Here is a 6,738-nt window from a genome sequence, read left to right as displayed (position 1 = left end):
TGTTCAGTTAATCAGTGTGTTCTGATGAGCTCCAGCAGTCCTGTGCTCTAGATAACTCAGTGTGCTGATGTGTGACAGTGAAGCTGTGCTCTGTGTGCTTTAGGAAAGCTGATGTCCTCTGTGAAAGAAGAGGCCCCTGAGTACTATGATGATGCCATCACTGTGCCCCAGAGTCCAGACACTGTGTCAGGTGAGTTATTATAAATAAGACTAAGGAGTACCCCCTGTACCAGCCCACAGTAGCCTTTGTCATTAGAAATTAGTCTCAACCTAATTTCATATCTGCAAATAAACACTACCTAGAAGAGAAGAGGTCTCTGACAGGCCAGTCTGTGTCAGAATGACAGAGCCATTCCTGACCTGCTCTTCTGTTCACAGGGAGACTCCTCTCTGATGAGACACCCTCTGGGTACAGTGATGTGTTCAGCAGTGAGGAAGACCCCACTTCAGGTAAAAGGGGCTACAGCCAGGGGGCTCAGTGTGGGTTAGGTAGTTCAGGGATGGGAAAGATAACCTCCAGTAATCCATCTCTGTTGTCATCCAAGACAGGGGGGAATCAGGCATTTTGCAGTAGCGGTAGCTTCACTCTGTCATGTCCTACAAGGATCAATAACAGCCAATAAAGACTGAGTGACCTGAATTGTACAAAGTTAGATCACAAAGATCACAGTGTCACTGAAACCCACCTACTGACACACCTAGCCAATTAGATTTAAATTGATTTAAATTGATCAGCAGCTGATTAATGATGAGGGAATGAGGTCTGGGCAGAATAAAGCTTTAGATTCCCCAAGACCAGGAATTCTGTTCTCTGACTGCAGAGAGAATTACTGGGCTCAGAAATTACTAGGTCTTCCTCACTGTGGTTTTAGAGCATTGATACTTCATAAGTATAAGTGAATTCTACACTGGATCATCAATTCTTCCAAAAAGATACAATTTAATTAAAAAAACCTATTAAATGCTTTTGAGTACAATATTGTAACATCTATTCTGTATACTATAACTGTTAGCCCACTAATAGCCATTGATATCAAAGCAGAGTACTTCTCAGATACAGTATGTTCTATTATGCTTATTGTTTGTTATGCAAATTATGATTATATCAATAAATTGTATATTGTCTGGTTAGAATACATGTGTGAAACTATAGATTATTATGTTTGATTAGTTCCTAAAAGTCTACAAGTACTCTCAAAATATACTGCTATAATTTCTGATTGTTACAGAAAATTAAAATCCCCATTCACTACACTATTGTGACTATGTAAGTGTTTTAAAAAATCTAGGTACACCTGGGTAATGTCATCAATTCCAATTCCAATTACAGTACATGGCTAGGGGCTGCAAAGCAAGGAGATGTTTGCTGAGATGCTGAGGTGTGAGATTCAGAGATCAAAGCAACCATAAAGTTCTGGGTAAATGATTGTCAATCAACTGTCCAGGAATGATAGAAGGCGAGAGCTACTTCTTGCTTCTACTACTTGTCCAGATCAACTGGAAAGATCAGACTGGAGTTTAGTCTTTGACCCTCATAAAGAGAGCTTGCATTTCTGTTGTTTTTAGAAACTTTTATTTCTTTTTTAGAGAATCCCTTAGTTAAAGAGTGCCTCTCCTGGCTAGTGGGAGCATCTTTAGAACAGGGAGATAGGTTCCCATTCATTTTGTAGCAATTGGGTTCACAAAGAAAGAGATTTAACTGTAGGTTGTAATGTCTTTGGTTTAGAAGGTTTGGTTTATCTCTTTCTTTTATGTAGGTGTTCTGTAAAAGCTGAATACTTGGTAGCAGTTTGAGGATTTTCTGGGTGTTTAGGATGTAGGTGTCTAAAACACCTTGTTAGCAAATTTGTAATTGCGTGTTGTATGTTTATGTTGTGTGTAGTGTTGTTAACAAATATTTAACTAATTGTCTCAACTATTACTTTTTTTCAATAAAGCTGTTCCAAAGAACAAATCTCTTATGTGCCTTTAACTATACCAAATGCTTGGGTATATTCTTGGCAAAATCTTTAAAAGTTGGGGGTTATGATTAATGTATTTTTTAATTTATCTACTCAGTCATTTTTTATATTCACAATTTTCATAATCCTAATATGTAACAATATTATTTCAATAACTGGCTCATTTGACAAATCGTGAGTCTGTCTCTCTGTCAGGTGTCCTCCAGCCTGGCCCTGGAGTTGACAGGGTCCTGTCCACACTGCCCTCTGAAGAAGGAGCCCCTGCCCCTGATAGGACTGACTACGATGATGTTGGGGATGACTCTCAGGGAGAGGATGGGCACTGTGAGACTGACAGAGCTGTCTGGGAGAACCTCCTCCAGCAGGTCTAGACACAGAAGAGCTTCACCAACAGTCACACAGTCTTACAACAGTTCTGAGCACTGAGACTGTCTGTGACCTGAGTCCACTTCACTCCACTGCTTCCACACTGACACTGTCTGTCACCTGAGAGCTCTGACCAGTGAGTCACTGTCCTCATTGACTTTGTCTACAGGACCTGCAGTTTGTGTTTTAAAACAGGGAGACCTTAAAGTTCCCTATTCCATTCAGTCTTTTTTCTTGTACAATATGATATGTTTCTGAAATAAAACTATTAATTGATATAGAATTCTGAATGTAACATTTCTGATGTGCAGAAATGTATAGACATTTTCTTAACATTTCCTTTTTAAAAATAAACTTTTTAAAACCATTTTGTCATTCATTTGTAATTTCTTAATTTTGTACAATTAAAGACTTTTAATTAAATATATAAGGAACCTTTGGCCACTCACAATGATAAAATCAACCCCAGAAGGAGAGAATGCCTAAATGTTTGTGATCAATTCATAAGTATGATTTAATCCACACAAGGAACAAAAGGCACTGTCGACAGAGCCAGATACAACACAACCAAAGAGACAACCTGGCTGTTATTTACATTCCCTTCAAATCAAAAGGTTAAGATAGATAGATACTTTATTGATCCCATGAGAAGAAATTGCATCTATCTATCTAAGACTCCTTGTCCTGCCTTCAGGAGCTGCTCAATTTAAAACACAGCATCCCACAGCACTAGAGACACCCCAATATTCACTTTATACTGCACCTCAAACCATAGGTATTTTATAGCACCCAAATTGACCAGTACAGAGCACTAGATACAGTAAAACATCTTCATATTTGAAAGAAATGTGAGTGTTTTGCACATTTCAAGCTACACCAAGTAAACATTTGAGGACCTAAGTCAATATCACCTGGAATGATCAATAATGACCAACATCGGCAACTTCCAAGAAAATCATTTTCACTCATTGAATTTGATCTTCATACTCACCTTGCATTCTTAGCTATAATACTTCAAAATTACACTGCAGATTTGGTGGAAAACTTCACAAATCTGTACAATTGTATTTTAATATCTTGGTATATGTACCTTCATTTTAATATACATGTAAGCATAAATGCTGTTCAGTATATTGTACTTTTGTTGTACTTTTTAAAACATTTTACCTGAGGACGCAAGGGGACTGTTATATCTTGTGATACATGCAAGACATCTGTAAAAGAAGGTGAAATTTTAATAAAATTGGTGATTAAAAGAAAACCACAACTTGTATGATATTATCCCTCGATATCGAAGATCAATTGAAGGATTTGAAGAAACTATCAAAGAAACAACAGCAATAGCAGATGATTTGGGTTTTGAACCAATGATTACACCTCAATAATCAATTTGTCCTCAAAAAATGAAGAGACAGGCATGTTTTGAGCCTCATAATGATCCTCTTCTGGATCCACAAGAAACGTGTTTTGGATGTACTTATAACTTCCATCGAAGAGAGATCTCATCAGTTGCATACAATTGAAACTTGACTTTTTGGATGGTATTGAAAATATTTTTAAAAAATAAAATAAACAATTTTCCAACGAAGATCTCACGAAGGATTGCCAGGATCTATTCTTAGCGTTTGGTAGTGATAACACTGCTGATATTGATGGAGTAGAAACGTACGATGCATTGACAGGATTTCTGAAGCGAGAAGTCCTAGAATGCCGCCTATAAATGAGCTAGGATTCATACCAAGAAATACTTTTTGTTTTCCACCCAGAAGGCTGCTATTGCATTACAACTGTCCAATTGTACAATTTGGTAGCTTCTGGGCGCGATTTTCCAAAACCGAAACTAATAACAACTAATAAGAAAGTTAATTAAGATGCACCATGTCCAAAAATTGTAAATCGAGACTAGTATTACTACAGAAGAAAATATTTAACTGAAATATTAAGACTATGTAAGTATAAAAAGTAGAACAATTCAATTTCTATAACTTATTTTTTATTCTTATTAGAAATGGGCTCACACACCGGAAGACACTAACGTTTATCTTCGTTAGAGTGTGTGAATAACAGTTTAACCCAAAATGTTTGTAATTGTGATTTTGTTAAAATGCAATAAATCGTCTATCAGCAGTAAGAAATTATTAAGAAAGTAAGAAATTGTTTTATTTCACAAACGGTAAGACGTGAAGAGAGTTTACAGTTCGTATCCTTCGCTTTGTCTTAAGCGTTCAGGATCCAAGCCCGTGTGTGGATGGTTGTGTTTCTTGAATCTCTTGTAATCATCAAAAGGCATTGTTTAGTCCTTCAGTACTTTCTTGAGTTGTACCATGGATATTTTAAACGATTAATACTATTCATGCTCTTTTGCCTTTTCCTTCACATACGGAAAAAGTTCAAAGTGTCCTTATGGCTGTGCTCCACATCTACACGAGAGCACTTGTAACAGTACAGGACACGCAGTGAGGAGTTCGCGCAGCTTTCAGTTTAGTGCGGAGTCCAGAGGGAGGACTCACTCGCTGATTGATCTCTCAAGAAATCCCGGGTGAGATTTAACAGGTGATTTCTTCAACAGCCACGACAAGTGTGGAGACGTTCTCTGGATTTCCTGAATATGACATTAAATTAGTTCAAATCATTTGTTGTAGTTAACAGAACTAAATGCTTTGGAGGTACATCTAAAACAGCAGAGCAACACTGTAGCACTTCGTGTGTGACTGAATTAATTGTGTAAACCTGGCTCTCTATGAACACCGACAAAGAGTTCTCACTCAACAGAAGATTGCGATGTGAGCACAATAATATAAAGCACGTGGAGATGCCAGGGATTGAACCCGGGACCTCATACATGCGAAGCATGCGCTCTACCACTGAGCTACATCCCCAGTAGTGTGTGCTCATGGAGAATGCCTGCAATTTCCCACTTTCGTGTTTCCTCTACTACAGAGTAAATTCATGGGAATGAAGAAATAAGGAAGGAAAAATAATCGCATTGAAGCTTCCAGAGACTGGGCAAAAACGAATCAGTTATTTTTATATCCAGTCACACGGGCGACAGTGGTTAATTCCTCGACGGGGGAGTGCTTTTTTACCTCCTTACTCTGCTGTCTTTTAATTCTGTTTTCTTTGAAAGCTTTTTGCATCTTTTAAGTGCTCTCGGTTAAACTATGCATAGGACAACAGCAGTACTGATGATTTTCATGGACCGATGCACACTTCTTCTGTACAACTCCAGTGATAAAGCCCTGTCTGTAAATATTGTAGAAGAACGAAAAAGGGTGAAACAACGCTCCAACCACAGGAATGGTAACCAGAAGGATCGTGTTCTAATTTAATATGTCATTTTGAGATGCCTTGTCAACGCAGACAGGTGTTAGAGCTGAACAAATAATTTATAGTGGTGGTTGTAAACATGGAACATGTTATTTCTATACCAGGAAGAAAGGAGCAGACTCTTAAACTCTTTAACTCTTAAGTTAAAAGAGACAAAAATGACACCTAATCACAGCTAACATTAATTAAAATGACATCACAACAAAAGAGCAGAGCCTTGAGTGAATCAAATTCGTTTTCATTAAATGTCTGTGTCTTCATCACTTTGACTGGGGTAAAGTTAGCTTGAAGTTCGAAAACGATTTTGGCATGCCTGTAGCGTTTTTATGAAACAATTGCTTTGTATATACAATTGCTCTGTGTATAAAGTACATTGTGAATGTTCTCACAGCCTTCAGTTTGTCTTTTTATCCCACGCACGAATATTCTTGTGCCATATCACATATCATATAACACAGAATGCCTTCAAACCAAATGCATTTTAAAGACCACGACTTTGAAAATTTTCACAACCCCTCCATAAACATATCAGTGAGCTAATTATCCTTTTCTGGCACTCGGGGTTTTGATTGATGCGCAATTACGCACCATCTGGAACACTGGGGGACCGCTGTATACATACATACGTTCACAACGCAGAAATACTGCTCAATAGAGTTTCATGCGAAAAACCCATATATGACCATAGGAAGCAGAACAGCAGTTTCCAATTACCCAGACTGTCAGCATGGGAATAAAGCTTTGTTTTATTTCTGAAACCCTTTCTTTATTTCCTGTTTTCATTCTGCAGGACAATTCCTATTCTTTACTCAACAGCTTTTTAAAAACAGCACCCATGATGTTCAAATCATGATGTCCATGATTGTTTACACAGAAGACTGGCAGAGCTTTGGGTTGTGAATCTCTTTTTCTCATGGTTTGATTGAATGTGGCACTGTGCACTAGGATAGGGGGATGCTGTTCACAAGCCAATAGCATTTAAAACACAGCACCCACAATGCTGCAAGTAAGTGTTTTACACACTAAGCAGGTCCTCTGACCTTTCCCAGCCTTGCTTTGGGTTGTGAAACCTCTTTCAGTTTTT

At 37.9% G+C, this 6,738-nt stretch overlaps 1 long non-coding RNA gene and 1 other non-coding gene across 2 annotated transcripts; one reads left to right on the top strand and one right to left on the bottom strand.

Moving 5' to 3' along the window:
• The first annotated feature begins 375 nt into the window (after positions 1 to 375).
• Positions 376 to 2,694, top strand: LOC148668506 (uncharacterized). The gene is made up of 2 exons (XR_015937088.1): positions 376 to 450; positions 2,157 to 2,694. It is a non-coding gene; the product is annotated as an uncharacterized LOC148668506 (long non-coding RNA).
• A 2,440-nt stretch (positions 2,695 to 5,134) lies between these two features.
• Positions 5,135 to 5,206, bottom strand: trnaa-cgc (transfer RNA alanine (anticodon CGC)). Its single transcript has one exon. It is a non-coding gene; the product is annotated as a tRNA-Ala (tRNA).
• Positions 5,207 to 6,738: the final 1,532 nt, after the last annotated feature.

The sequence above is a fragment of the Lepisosteus platostomus genome, chromosome 5 (assembly GCF_059453375.1).
Source record: "Lepisosteus platostomus isolate fLepPlt1 chromosome 5, fLepPlt1.hap1, whole genome shotgun sequence".
Taxonomy (NCBI): Eukaryota; Metazoa; Chordata; class Actinopteri; order Semionotiformes; family Lepisosteidae; genus Lepisosteus; species Lepisosteus platostomus.
Note: the sequence above shows the minus strand (reverse complement) of the source record. Positions and strands in the feature narration are given on the sequence as shown.